This window comes from Schistocerca piceifrons, chromosome 2 (genome assembly GCF_021461385.2).
Source record: "Schistocerca piceifrons isolate TAMUIC-IGC-003096 chromosome 2, iqSchPice1.1, whole genome shotgun sequence".
In the NCBI taxonomy this organism is placed as follows: Eukaryota; Metazoa; Arthropoda; class Insecta; order Orthoptera; family Acrididae; genus Schistocerca; species Schistocerca piceifrons.
This window is the reverse complement of record NC_060139.1, coordinates 295075501-295091273: the sequence shown is the minus strand read 5'-3', so window position 1 is coordinate 295091273 and position 15773 is coordinate 295075501. Positions and strand designations below refer to the sequence as shown.

Here is a 15773-nt window from a genome sequence, read left to right as displayed (position 1 = left end):
TTTTATATTTTCTCCTTTCATCAATTAAATTCAATATTTCTTCTGTTACCCAAGGATTTCTACTAGCCCTCGTCTTTTTACCTACTTGATCCTCTGCTGCCTTCACTACTTCATCCCTCAAAGCTACCCATTCTTCTTCTACTGTATTTCTTTCCCCCATTCCTGTCAATTGTTCCCTTATACTCTGCCTGAAACTCTGTACAACCTCTGGTTTAGTCAGTTTATCCAGGTCCCATCTCCTTAAATTCCCACCTTTTTGCAGTTTCTTCAGTTTTAATCTACAGGTTATAACCAATAGATTGTGGTCAGACTCCACATCTGCCCCTGGCAATGTCTTACAATTTAAAACCTGGTTCCTAAATCTCTGTCTTACAATTATATAATCTATCTGATACCTTTTAGTATCTCCAGGGTTCTTCCATGTATACAACCTTCTTTCATGATTCTTAAACCAAGTGTTAGCTATGATTAAGTTGTGCTCTGTGCAAAATTCTACCAGGCAGCTTCCTCTTTCATTTCTTAGCCCCAATCCATATTCACCGACTATGTTTCCTTCTCTCCCTTTTCCTACACTCGAATTCCAGTCACCCATGACTATTAAATTTTCGTCTCCCTTCACTATCTGAATAATTTCTTTTATTTCATCATACATTTCTTCGTCATCTGCAGAGCTAGTTGGCATATAAACTTGTACTACTGTAGTAGGTGTGGGCTTCGTATCTATCTTGGCCACAATAATGCGTTCACTATGCTGTTTGTAGTAGCTTACCCGCATTCCTATTTTCCTATTCATTATTAAACCTACTCCTGCATTACCCCTATTTGATTTTGTGTTTATAACCGTGTATTCACGTGACCAGAAGTCTTGTTCCTCCTGCCACCGAACTTCACTAATTCCCACTATATCTAACTTTAACCTATCCATTTCCCTTTTTAAATTTTCTAACCTACCTGCCCAATTAAGGGATCTGACATTCCATGCTCCGATCCGTAGAACGCCAGTTTTCTTTCTCCTGATAATGACATCCTCTTGAGTAGTCCCTGCCTGGAGATCCGAATGGGGGACTATTTTACCTCTGGAATATGTTACCCAAGAGGACGCCATCATCATTTAATCATACAGTAAAGCTGCATGCTCTTGGGAAAAATTACGGCCGTAGTTTCCCCTTGCTTTCAGCCGTTCGCAGTACCAACACAGCAAGGCCGTTTTGGTTATTGTGACAAGGCCAGATCAGTCAATCATCCAGACTGTTGCCCTTGCAACTACTGAAAAGGCTGCTGCCCCTCTTCAGGAACCACACGTTTGTCTGGCCTCTCAACAGATGCTCCTCCGTTGTGGTTGTACCTACGGTACGGCTATCTGCATCGCTGAGGTACGCAAGCCTCCCCACCAACGGCAAGGTCCATGGTTCATGGGGGGGTGGGGGGTGGGGTATACCCCTGAGCTAAACAAATTAAAATGCATTGTGCTAATTTTCAGGGACCATATGAAAGCAGCTAGAGATCTCCCATCTAGAGACCTGCTTCATTGTAACTATGTAAGAGCCAAGTGAATTTACAGAAAGCAAGTGAAGGAGGCAAAAAAGAGATACAATGACAGGTTCATTAAAGAGGCTCACAATCTATGCAAAGCATCTTGGAATCTGGTAAACGAGTGCAGAAGAAAGCCCACCTCAGCCTTAAATTCCGGTAGCCCTGACGCCTTCAATCAGTACCTTGTTAGGATAGTGAAAGATACAATTAACGAAATACCTGACTCGGGCTTAGTCCCCACAAGTCACATGAGAAACATAACCAGTAGCACTTTTGAAAACTGGAAGGAAGTGCACCCTAAGGATATCCTAAAAAAAGTTAAGTCATACAAGAACTCGGAGAGCGAAGATATCTATGGTATGTCTTGCACAATGCTGAAGAAAATTATTCTAGAGCTTGCTCAACCATTATCTATGGTAATTAACAAATGCTTGTACTCTGGCGTGTTTCCCAAAATTTATTAAAGTAGCATGGACAGTACGAATCTACAAAAAAGGTGACCCATGTGAAGTGTCCAGCTACAGACCAATTTCTATCATTCCTATTCTAGCTAAAGTTGTGGAGTCTGTTATGAAACTCCAGTTACAGAATTATTTTGAAGTAAATAAGCTCTTCCAGGACACACAGCATGGTTTTCGCAAGGGAAAGTCAACGTTTATGGCAGCACTGGACTTAACGGAAAAATAAGGCAAGGATTCGAAGACAGAGAAAGTGTGGCACTGACACTCTGTGATCTTAGCAAGGCATTTGAGTGCATTTCCCACAAGATACTGCACAATAAATTGAAGTGTTATGGTGTCGGAGGTGTTGTTCTGGCAACTTTTCAGTCTTATCTGGAAAACCGGAGATAAGTGGTATCAACTGATGGAGCAACATCGCAAGAACAAAAGCTGGAATATGGAGTACCCCAAGGGTCTTTCATAGGGCCTCTCCTGTTCCTTATTTATGTCAATGAAATGGGCTATAACAACAATATGTTACAGTTTGCTGATGACACCACCCTTTTTGCCAAAGGAAGAACTGCTGCAGAATCACTCCAAGAAACAGATGTGCTCTTCCAACACTTTAAAGAATGGTTCATCAAAAATAAAATGAAAATGAATGAAGAAAAAACACATCATCTGATATGCACCCTTAACAACATCGGATGCCATGATAATATGCAGGCTGTCAAACTGTTGGGCTTCATGATGGACAGGAAACTAACAATGAACGAACACACAGTGCTCCAAGCTCTCCCATGTAATATACCTTCTGAGGAGGTTAAAAGGTGTATTGAGTGACCAATATCTCATAACAGTATATTATGTCCTATTCCATAGCCACATCAATTATGGCCTACTGTTATGGGGACATTCTGCAGGTTGTAAGGATGTGCTCTCAGAATAATCACATCAAGCAAAAGATAGGAGCACTGCAGGCCTATATTCAAGCAGTTAGGAATTATGACAGTCTTCAGCCAGTATGTGTTTTTATGTCTCATCAGCGTGAAAGAAAACCAAGTATTCTTCAGCATGAGGCAAGATATACACAATCAAAATACCCGTAACAAGAGGAGCATCAAAATACCCAGGTGTCGACAGACGGGAACACAAGACAGCTTTCCAGTGGTTGCCCTAAAGATGTTCAACTCACTGCCTCAAGAAGTGCAATCCCTGCCGCTAGGAACATTCAGAAGGAGAGTAGAACAGGACCTGAAAGAATGCCCATTGTACTCCATTGGTGAATTCTTTAATAGTGACCAATGTGAATGGACAAACAAATACTGTTTCTATTAAGTATAAATGTCTTAATTTTGTGAATATTTCTTTAAATGTATACACGTAATTAATCTTGACACAGTCTGTCCAGTCATGACTGGTAAACGACACAGATCTAGTAATAAAGTAGTAAATGGTCACAGGTTTGTTTGAACTGTGGGAGAATGTCATGGAGGTAGTGAAAGAACTGAAGTGGCAGACTCTTGAAGATAGACATAAACTATCCCGAGAGAGCCTACTCAAAATATTTCAAGAATCGGCTTTAAATTATGACTTTAGGAATATATGATAACCCCCTAAGTTCTCACAGGAGTCTTGGAGGACAAGAGAAATTATAGTGCACACAGAGGCATTCAGTCATTCTTCCCTCGCTCAATATGTTAATGGGAAAATAGGAAGAAGCCCTAATAACTTGTACAAAAGGACGTACACCTGCCATGCCCTTGACAGGTATAGAATTAATAACGAGTTTTTGCCCAGATGTGTGAACATCACTTATGATGTGTTCAAACAGTGTGACAACGCACGTAATGAATGTTTGATTCATGAAATGTCATCCACAACTAATAGCTTCTGAAGATAGCCATTGTAGACCGGAACCAGTTATTACTGTATCATAATGTGGCTGTGACAGAAATAAAAGGAAGCACAAAATAGAAACAGATAAGCAATGCTCCATATGGGGAAGAAAGGAAAGGAACCCTAATGTGTGATACAAGAGGAAGCACCCTCTGCCATGCACTTGACATTGGTTTGCTGAGTACGGATGCATGTGTGTCAAGCCTTGCACTGTATTGAAGGTTATCGTGCCCAAAGCATAAGAAACAAAAAGGCCTATATGTTAACTATTATCTACACTTCATTAGCATGATTTTTCTATGCTTCCGCATTGCTAAACAGAGAAAGCGATTAAATATCTGAAGTCGAGAAATGAAACTGGTATTTTGAAGGACGTTAAAATACGTCCTCCGGGCCGGATTCGAACCAGCGACCTATGGATCTCTGCTATACTGCACCTCTACAGTCCACCGCTCTACCAACTGAGCTACCAGAGGAAGTGGCTTATAATACGAGCAAATATATATACACAATAAGTTTTACTTTGGACCCTTTATAGTTACTTATACGGAAATTGCTCATGACAATACGAAAAGTAACTGCAAGTAGATGCATGAGTCTTTCATCGTATATCTGTTTTTATACTCCGTGACGCTCGGTCTCCATCTCTACTCGCAGACACCACGTGACTGATATTCCGCTCGTGATTGGTCACGTCAATTCGCCGCCGCTGGAGTCGGGGCGTCTGTTCAACAGAGCGCAGTCCGCGCTCGATGTGTGAGGTGAGAGTGTGTCGTTCTCCGCGCGCTTTTCCGTGACAGAAAATCGACTCAAGGTATGTGCGGCTGCTGACGAGTTGTTGTTCGCTGTGTGTTTACTCGTTCCGTCACTTGCAGTAACGCCTTTAAGTTATTCTGTGTGAAACCACGATTACACACACAATTTTTTCTGTCGATATATGAATTACTACAGTGAAAGTGCATTAATAGACATCTCATTTCCCTAACTTCGGATATCAAGACGTCAATAATCGAGTGCAGAGTAAACATTTATTTTAATAAATTTGTTTGATAAGATCCATTCACTTTCAGAATATAGTGATCGTGCGATATTGAATTCTCTTGCCGAATCTATGAATAAAACTTAGGAATAACAAAATGATGTTCTCCTTGCTTTCTTCAGTGACATTTTAATAATGCGATCTTTAATTTCGAAGACCCTACAAAACTGTTATTTATAGATCAAATAGTGTATTAATACCACATGGAAGTCTGTAGATGTCTTTGTATAGGGGAATGCAGCTACTGTTATATCCCCAAGGATACAGTCTTGTCAAATCGCTACACTCTGTGGGCGGCTGTGGAGCGGGAAAGGGGGGGGGGGGGGGTTGACAGGAGACTACAGGTCTCCCAGTAGCCATGGTAACGTCGCCTCGCCCCCTCCCCACCCATTCGCTCGATACTGCCTAATCCTCTTGTCTGTGAAGTTAGCGCCGCTTGCCGCTCTAGTGTTTAGTTTTGTAAGCGGCGTTCGGAGGGAGACGCTTATAGTGAATCGGTGCACCACAGAATCTAATGAACACTCCGGCCAAGTGCAGCTAAAGAGCACCAAACAAACAAACAAACGAACGGATTCCTCAGACAACGCCGGCGCGCGCGCATGTGTGTTTGCATACGCGCGCCCGTGTGCACGCTGCACCGGTCGTGAATTCGGGCGCTGTTGAACGAAGTGGTGCGTTGCGGTTATGTTTTTTATACCCAACAGTTATTTTCTCGTATGCACTCCGTAAACCCCTGACAGTACGTTGCAGAGAGCACTTGATACTGATACTCGCGAGCTTCTGTTCCATTCCATTTGCGTATTATTTACAACATTGCATCCATGTTAGAAAGGGATTGGCTGCAAACTGTGGACCAGCCGCCTCAAGCTTCCCCTAAACCAACTCTAGCGAATGCTGGGACGGTTCCTTCGCATTGCCACTTCCGGTTCCTGTCTGAGTAACTCGCGACCTCTACATCGAGTGTATATTCTACAAAAACAGCCACGCCAGGTTGCAACGGTACGACAGAGACAGAGAACACATTGAGAGAGAAGGCGTTGTTAAGAGAAGCGCTTTGCTTTATTTCTTTTGCTTCCACTTAAAGGAATAACAAATTTGACACAGTAATTATCATCTTGTCATTTTTTCATAATTTTCCTGTTATTCATAGTTCAGTTTTAACGACCATCGACACCACTTTCATTAGAGGCTAGTCGCTGGAGTTTCATTCTTAAGTTTCTCCACTAAGGAAGCAACAGTGGCCACACTGAAAAGAAACACAGGGCTTTCAGCTGCAAAATGACCGGAAACTCGGGTAGGTCACAGTTTCTCCCTATTGTACGTCTGCCTTTGTAAAACTGTCTTCTCTCCTTCCTCATAAACTCGGGCGTTTTCACTTCAACTGGCGGCGCTATTAGAAGGAACTCAAACTCGTTCACCAGCTTTCATTTCGAATGCAAATGAAGTTATGTTCGCTGTTCTCAGCAGACATTTGCGCACATCATGCACATACGCTCAAGTAGACATAAGCAACCGCACTGCTGGGTCCCCAACAATTTTGTGGACCAGGAGGAATTTATTCAGCAACTTTCGCCAGACTGCTTCATATCTTTCTCTCTCGAGTCGTAAGTGCTTGCACGAGCATAAGCTGGTAATAAGTCACTTTCGCCTACCGTTTGCCACGGACTGTTCCTGCAACGTCTTGGATAATCGACCGTGACCTTCTTTGTGGGTACGCCTCGCGATGGAAAGCCATGCGACCTGCCTCTGTCCGTAGGGGGGGATTCGAATTCTTGCCCGGCGATGATACTAGAGTTCAGTGCTTTCCTCGCATCAGTACAAGGAGAATGTCACGGGGAAGCACTCCCCCACTTCAGATCACTGTGGAGTTCAGTGCTTTCCTCGCATCAGTACAAGAATGCCACGATAAGGACTTCCCCACTTCGGTTCGCTGCCTTCCCCCAAATGTTGCGTATCTAACGATTTCTACATGGAGGAGACGATGACTCTCCTTTTCAGTGTCCAATAGTTCCAGACTAAGACGACGAGCAAGTCTTGTCATTTTGCCAGCCTTTCCATCTACAGTCATACTGTGCAAACTACTGCGAGGTGCATGGCATAGGGTACTTCCCACTGCACCAGTTATAAGGACTTCTTTTCCGTTCCATGCGCGCCAGAAGACTGCTTAAAATGCCTGTGTGCGCGCTGCATTTTGCCTAATCTTGTCTCGCCGTCCATAGGAGAGCGATACGTACGTGACTATAGATTCTTCACTTAATGTTGTGGTCTTCAGTCCTGAGACTGGTTTCATGCAGCTCTCCATGATACTCTATCCTGTGCAAGCTTCTTCATCTCCCAGTACCTACTGCAACCTACATCCTTCTGAATCTGTTTAGTGTATTCATCTCTTGGTCTCCCTCTACGATTTTTACCCTCCACGCTGCCCTCCAATACTAAATTGGTGATCCCTCGATGCCTCAGAACATGTCCTACCAACCGATCCCTTCTTCTAGTCAAGTTGTGCCACAAGCTCCTGTTCTCCCCAATTCTACTCAATACCTCCTCATTATTTATGTGATCAACCCATCTAATCTTCAGCATTCTTCTGTAGCACCACATTTCGGAAGCTTCTATTCTCTTCTTGTCTAAGCTATTTATCGTCCACGTTTCACCTCCATACATTGCTACACTCCATACAAATACTCTCAGAAACGACTTCCTGACACTTAAATCAATACTCGATGTTAACAAATTTCTCTTCTTAATACTGGTTCCTAAAACTTTGTCAGTAGACTTTTTCGGGTTAGTTTCCGTCTTTGTCAATAGATTTATCGGGATAGTTTCCGTATGTATTCAAGAGTCTACAAATTTAGTTTCTTCAACATGTGAGTGGCTCTCTTCCATGACACTCTGCCATCGATCATTTGCACTGTGCTTCTTTGTACACGTTCAATATCCCTAACAGTCCTATTTGGTACAGGCCCCACATATTACGAGCACTATTGTAGGATGGGTCGCACGAGTGTTTTGTAAGCAGTCTCAATTATAAATTGATGGGAATTTTGCAGTATGCTGCAAATTAACGTAAGTCTGCCACCTGCTTTACTTTTAATTGATCCTTTGCGATCGTTGCAAAAAATGGTTCAAATTGCTCTGAGCACTATGGGACTTAACTTCTAAGGTCATCATTCCCCTAGAACTTAGAACTACTCCTAACTAACCTAAGGATATCACACACATCCATGCCCGAGGCAGGATTCGAACCTGCGACCGTAGCGGTCGCGCGGTTCCAGACTGCAGCACCTAGAACCGCTTGGCCATCCCGGCCGGTCCCGATCGTTGCATTTCATATCGCTAAAAAGTGGTACACCCAGGTATTTGTGTAAATTGCTTGGTTTTACATGTGACTAGGAAGCATACTGCGTCTTTTGGTTTGTGAAGTGCAAAATTTTACATTTATGAACATTTAAAGAAAGCTACAGGTCTTTGCACCGATTTGTAATCGTATCAAAATTTGACTGAATATCTGTACATTGTTTTTTTAAACAGAACTTCATTATACATGATGAGTTAGGAGGAAAGGTACTTGCTTTGAGGAGCAATAGTATTAATGATTCTGAACAAGAAACGTCATACGAACACATGTCCTGTTCTTAAGTTTCCGAGAAAAATAATGAAAACAGTGGTAACTGCGACAAATGCAGGTAATAGTACATGAAACACTGTGGTCTCGTGTTTGATAGAGTACATTTCCTCACAAAAGATGTTCTAAAAGTCCGCCGTCAACTGCAATGCATTTTGAAGCTCTTGTACGTAAATAGCTGCTGTGTTAGTGGTCTGAGCCCATTCGTACGGCTATTTACTTGAGCACACGAGTGTAACATACGGGCAAGAATTCCTCCTGTGTCCACTCTTCGCATTTAGACTTCGCTCTTACGCCAGCCCCGCAAACAGTAACGTAATGGAGTAAGATCTGGTGACCTCGGTGGCCAAGAAATCACTTGACGGCAACTGATCCAACGCACAGGACACGTTTCAGTGAGGTAGTGTCACTGGCATGTGAAGCGCGCATTGAAATTCACAGCAAAGACAATACTACGTAGCCTAATGTCGCTCTGGTTATATCCGCGTGTGAGTGCAGATGACTGACATGTGTCTGACACCCGTGATTTTGAAACAGCTGTACCTCGGATACGGTTAAGAAAACGGCGCATGTTCACTTGAAGTTTTTTATTTTTTTGTTCAGAATCACTGATACTATCACCCTTCAAAGAAAGTACCTTTCCTACTTACTCATCCTGTACGGGTGAACTTAAACAAAACCGACAAAGTGTAGGGACGGATTCATGAATGGAAATGGAGCAAAAAAAGTCCTGTGAACACGTCCGGAAATGGACGGTGTGCGTGCAACAATAACAAATCATTCTGGAACACAGGACAGAGCTGCATCGCATCCACGTCAAAAGAGATATTCAAAGTGGCCTCCCTGGGATATAATGCACTCGTTCGCACGTCGCAACATGGATTGCCGCACTCTTTCGCACGTTCAGACCTCTGTCCCAGTACCGTCACAGGCGTTGTGAACACGCTGTAGAACCCGGTCCTCCAGATCCGGTTTACGCACAGTCTGCCGCCTCCCTTCACGTTCGTCTGTCTGAAAGGACCCATGATCACACAAACGCTCAAAAAGGGCTTAAAATGTTGTGTGATATGGTTGGTGTCTGTGAGGGTACTTGTTTTAGTATAGCTGTGCTGCCTCTCGATCATTTTCATCTGTCTGGCCGTACACAAACACCATCCCGGCTTGTTCCCGACTTGAGTAGCGGACCATTCCGCTGCTTAGAGTACGCTGCGTCACACAGCCTGCAACACACAACGTACGCACGGCACGTGGTCAGAGGAACTGACATTCGTCAAGGCCATCTACCGTGGCAACGATGCGTTTCCAGACACATGTTCATAGAACCTTTTTTCCTCCATTTCCAGCGAGGAATCCGTCTCTGCAGTTTGTCGGTTTTATTCGATATTTTTTCCAAAAAGTATATATAATATATATGCGATATTTTCTTCCCCGATATTTTTATTTTATACAATAATTTTTTTCACAATTTTCGGTACATATTTGAAGCTGTTCCTTTGAAATTGTAGTAGAACATAATTTTACTTTCGCTATGTGAAGGAGTCTTACTACGTTTTGAGCTTTCGTCACGTCCAATCTTTGTCTTTGCCTGTGTGAAGCAAGTATATATGGCACAAAACTAGTAGTCCGATTGCACTGGGGGAGGGGGGGGGGTGAATGAAATAACAAGATTTCCGGTATGAAGAAACAGCATATCTGTTGCGTTAAAAAAGAATTTTTAATGGAACTAGTGTGCCACTTCTTCACACCGGCATTCTTCAAAAACAGATGCTGAAAATGACCGTACTGGTCTTTGGGGTGGGCGGAGTCGAGGGGAAATACTGACGTAATCGGCGCTTCGCTCCACCAACAAAAACTGCAACGTTCAGTTTCACCATGCAATTTTGACGACACTACAACTAGCTGGGTCGCTGGCGTTGACAGAATCGAAATAAAAAGAAAAAAACGCATAAAAACAGGGAAGTCGACATGAAGTGCTCCGGGCAAATCCGAATGTGACGAAACCGAGTGACGGACCCCATCGGACACCTTTTATTGCGCCACTTACATGGTGTTACTATTGTTAGCAAAGATGTTATCATCAAGCATGAACGTACATAGTTTTCAAAAAATGGTTCAAATGGCTCTGAGCACTATGGGACTTAACATATGAGGTCATCAGTCCCCTAGAACTTAGAACTACTTAATCCTAACTAACCTAAGGACATCACACACATCCATGCCCGAGGAAGGATTCGAACCTGCGACCGTAGCGGTCACGCGGTCTCAGACTCAAGCGCCTAGAACCGCACGGCCACACCGGCCGGCCATAGTTTTCCTTTCAACTCTTGTTCTGAGGGAGACTAGCAGGCTGCTAGTCTGTTGATGTACAGAATATCTAATAAAAAATCAATACTTAAATATACAGCTCTAAAACCGGCACTATATATATAATGAGAAGCCGATATTTTTGTGGGTTGGCACGTCGATATTGTTTCCGTCGATATGTCGATACTTTTTCCCGGTATATTGAGAGCCGATAATGGTATATTTTTAAATATTCGCGATATTTTTAAAAATATCATCAATGCTATTTCGCTGTATAATCGAATCATTCGAAAAACTATGAGGTCACAGTTAAAATTGTCTCCTCCTCTTTCCTGGCCTTTATGCGATGTCTTCACGGGGTCGGCATGTCAGTCTGTATTTGCAGCGGTAGTGACAGTGTGTATCCGGATGCCTTTCTTGTTGTCGTCCCTTCCCTCCCAGGATGGAATGTCCCATGTCTGTCCAGTGTTATTCCATATGAAAATGTGACCTAGTAGAATGTGGGAAACCGCCTAAAAACCACATCCAGGCTGGTCGGCACGCTGCCCCTCGCCGCCAATCCGCGGAGCGTCCCCGATGATGTTTGGTTTGTGCGGCCCTCAACTGCGCAGTCATCAGCGCCCGTACAAGGTCCCAACCGGGAATCGAACCAGGGACCCCGTGATCCAGAGGCAGCAACGCTATCCACTACACCACGAGCTGCGTACCCGAGGGTGCCCGAATCCTGGAAGCGGCGCGGGTTTCCGCGCGAGTACCGTTAAAACTGCAAGCTCGTCACTATAAAACGTGAATATCGATGCTCCCAAGACACTTGCCCTTGGGCACGCCACAAGTTACTTTCTACATCGGTCGCTGGCTCTGCATTCGAGATAACGTGCTGCTTCATCCCTACCAAGAATTCCTGAATTCCCTCATTTTTTTTTTTTTTTGCGATATCCTCATAGCATCGTATTTTCATTACGGGGACGTTTACTATCTTTTGGTTAAAAAATCGATTTTTTAAAATTGCATTTTTGGATCCATAAAAGTGTTTAGAATCCACCCTTGAAACGATATTTCCGAATACGGAACGGAAATGTTTGTTATCCGCGGTAGGACAAAAAAATGCACCTGCCAGAAATCGGCCTTTTTCACGCACAGTTGTTTTCTTTCGGAGGAAGAGTTATTGTACCGGTGCTTGGGTGTTTGGAAGTTAGAATTTGCATTCTGGTCCGAAGACTGTGGAGACTGCGACTTTCCTGGTAGTGAACAGCTTCAACGAAGGGTATTTAGCAATTCTGAAGACCATGACAACGATGGACGTCACCCTGAGACTGTATTCGACGCAGTTCGCCAAGCATTCGGATGACCACCGGATTCAAGCGACCAAAAACCGCTTGTCACCGGCCGTACAAGCGGCTCTGGAGCAGCGCAGGATGGCCCAGATCGAGCAGAACGCCCTCTATGAGGGAGAGGAGGGACTAGGTTATGGACCCGGAATAGCGGATTGAACGTACGTTGCGTAATATTGCATTTATATGTAATCAAAACTGCCGGCCGGAGTGACCGTGCTGTTCTAGGCGCTACAGTCTGGAACCGAGCGACCGCTTACTTGGCAGAGGAAGTCGAAAAATCGATGAAAAAAACGTTTTTTTTCCAAATGGCCGCCATTTTGTTTCCTATGGTCCAAACAACTTAAGCGAGGTACAACTGCTAAAGAACCTTATATACTTCGCTAACGTCAACTCAATTTTGATTTCAGACGAGCCGGCTGACCTGTGACATACCGCGCGTGGAGGTGTACATCGAGATTTTGTTTCGTTCCGACGCCACTTCTGCCTTTGGTCTTCGACATTTCTAGTCGAAAAAATTTCAGTAATTAGAGGAAATGTCAAACATTTTGACCAAATTTGACATTGATATCTGTAACACATACCAAAAAAAATTCTCAAAGAACATGCATTTTTCCGGCCAAAGATAGTAAACCTGCCCTTAACAGCATTTGGTGTGGTACATGCAAATCACACAGAACTGTACCACAACGAACGGATCGGGATTCAGTACCAGTTTTTTATCGGAATCCAAGTTCGGTCTGCTAACCTCGAACGGTAAATACGCTGTTATGATATTGTAGTCAGGTTAAGGGAAAAGCAAAATAAAGATGTGTTTAATATCGTCCGAGGTGGCGAGAGCTGGGAGTCTAAACTTCTGTGTTGGGACAAAGTGGCAACCAACCGATACTGCAGCGTAAATTTTAACCTTCGTTCCTGCGACAGTTTACTCTCTCCAAAACGAGCTTTCGCCATCGAAAGCGCTTGGCGGTCGCAGCGCAGAGATTATGAGCGTTTCTTTCTGAGAAGCGCAGACGGCTCGGAGATTGATCCATTAAAAGATAGCCGGCCACTCGGCCGGAAGTCTCTTGAGGCCACTGGCTGCCTGCCCGCTACACGCCACGGAACCGCGCTCCGGTGTTCCTGCCTCTAAGGCGACCACACCTTGCTCCGCAAATCGCTGTCGGGGAGGGGGGCGCCCGGAGAATGACTGTCACTGCCTCTGCTATCCGAGATACACTGAGGTGACAAAGGTCATGGAATACCTCCTAATATCGCGTCGGACCTCATTTTGTCCGACGTAGTGCAGCAACTCGACGTGGTACGGACTCAAAAAGTCGTTTGGAACTCCCTTGCAGAAAGGGTGTCCACTATGAGACTCCAACATTTGAACTCATAAAATCTGAGAGGAAATACAATTTATTGACGAACAAATACAGGGAAATCATACAGCAGCTCATCAAGTTTTCATACACAGGTGGACGGTTCAGTATACTTGAACATGGACGCCACGGGTAGCGCGAAGAATATCAAGTCTATAATCGATTTCGTGCCATGTGTTGCGGAGCATCTGTTCTGTGACAGAGTTGATGACAATTCTTATGCGCTGTTTCAAGTCTTGCAGGCCCTTTACTGGTGTAGCGTATACCCGGTGTTTCACATAACCCCACAGGAAAAAATCGAGGGGGGGGGGGGGGGTAATGTCGGGCGAACTTGGCGGCCAAGGAGTTGGACTCCACGGCCAATCCATCGTTGCGGGAATGTGTCATTTAAAAATTTTCGGACATCATGGCTCCAATGGGGTGGTGCACCGTCCTGTTGAAACATCACATTTGGCTGCAGGTCTGTTATCTGTGGCACGGCAAATTGTTCCAACATGTCCAGGTAGATGGCTGCATCCACAGTCGATTCCTGAAAGAAAAACGGCCCAACAATGCGATTCATCGTCAAACCAAGCCACACATTAACTTTCGGACTGTCGCGCACGTATTCCCTAGGTGCATGTGGATTTTCGGACCCCCAGATGCGCACATTGTGACGATTGACAGCCCCTGCCACGTGAAAGGTTGCCTCGTCAATAAACATCACGCGTGATAAAAATATCTAGTCCGCGGCAATGCGATCTAACATGACGCATGCACATTCTTCTCGGTTTGGTCGATCATCAGGCTTGATTTCTCGCACAACCTGCGCTTAATATGCGTACAAACGTAATCGCTGATGAAGCGCTTTGTGCACTGTTGAACGTTTCATACGAAGTTCTCGTGCCGCCTGTCGCACTGACTTCTGTGGACTTTGTTCGAATGACCGCCGCACTTGTTCCACATGATGTTCGCTGATCCCAGGCTTACCACCACCATGCCCTTTCGCAATACTCCCTGTAGCCAAAAACTGATCACACCACTTCTTTATAGTCTTGAACGACGGGGGCGCTTTGTCGTAAACTCGACGAAAGTTTCTTTGCGGTTGGGTCGCCGATTTTGTCTCTGCATACCACCAGACCACTTGTGCACGCTCCTTCATATCCTCCATTTTGCTAAAACAATTGATTGCAGCTCCACTACGGCCACTTGGCATATCAAATTTGCACACCACAAACTTGTAGAGTTGCTCTGTCTGCCCCTTCAGGATTCACAGGTCCACCATCTGAAATGAGAAAGATATAGGATATTAAAATGTTGGAGTCTCATTGTAGACACCCTGTATTGTGCCATGCTACGTCTACGTTCCGAAAACGATACCGGTGCACAATTTTGTGCACGAACTGACCTGTCGATTATGTCCCATAAATTCTCGTGGGTAGTAAAATTTTTCGCTCGAATTATCCGGAATGTTCTTCAAACCAGTCACGAACAAGTGTGGCACGGCGACATGGTGCACTGTCATGCATAAAAATTCCATCGTTGACTGGCTACAAATGGTCTCCAAGTAGCTGAACATAACCATTTCCTGTCGTGATTGGTTCAGTTGGACCAGATGACACAGTCCATTCCACGTAAACACAGCCCACACCATTATGAAGCTTGCACAGTACCTGTTTATAACTTGGATCGATAGCTTCGTGCGGTTTGGGTCACACTCTAATCCTACCATCAGCTATTACCAGCTGAAATCAGGATTCATCTGACCAAGGTCTTCCAGTCGTCTAGCGTCCAACCGATATGGTCGCGAGTCCAGGAGAGGCGCTGCAGGCGATGTCGTACTGTTCGCAAAGGCACTTGCGTCGTTCGTCTGCTGCCATAGCCTATTAACGTCAAATTTCGCCGCAGTGTCCTAGCGGAAACGTTCTCCGTAAGTCCCACATTGATTTCTGCGGTTATTTCACGCAGCGTTGCTTGTCTGTTAGGACTGACAACTCTACGCAAACGTCTCTGCTCTCGCTCGTTAAGTGAAGGCCCTCGGCCACTGTGTTGACTATGGTAAGAGGTAACGTCTGAAGCGTGGTATCCTCGGCACACTCGTGACACTATGGATCTCGGAATATTCAATTCCCTAACAGTTTCCGAAATCGAATGTCCCAAGCGTCTAGCTCCAATTACCCATCCGCGTTCAAAGTCTGTTAATTCTCGCCGTGCTGCCTTAACAATTTCGGAAACCTTTTCACCTGAATCACCTGAGTACAAATA

At 44.5% G+C, this 15773-nt stretch overlaps 1 long non-coding RNA gene and 1 other non-coding gene across 2 annotated transcripts in view; one reads left to right on the top strand and one right to left on the bottom strand.

Annotated features, from left to right (window-relative positions):
- Positions 1-4257: 4257 nt before the first annotated feature.
- Positions 4258-4348, bottom strand: Trnay-gua. The gene is given in 2 exon segments: positions 4258-4293; positions 4312-4348. It is a non-coding gene; the product is annotated as a tRNA-Tyr (tRNA).
- Positions 4349-4576: 228 nt separating this feature from the next.
- LOC124777090 overlaps positions 4577-15773 on the top strand; it is a 700755-nt gene continuing 689558 nt past the window's right edge. The window contains exon 1 of the long non-coding RNA XR_007015683.1: positions 4577-4686. This is a non-coding gene — a long non-coding RNA (uncharacterized LOC124777090). The remainder of the gene's footprint in view (positions 4687-15773) is intronic.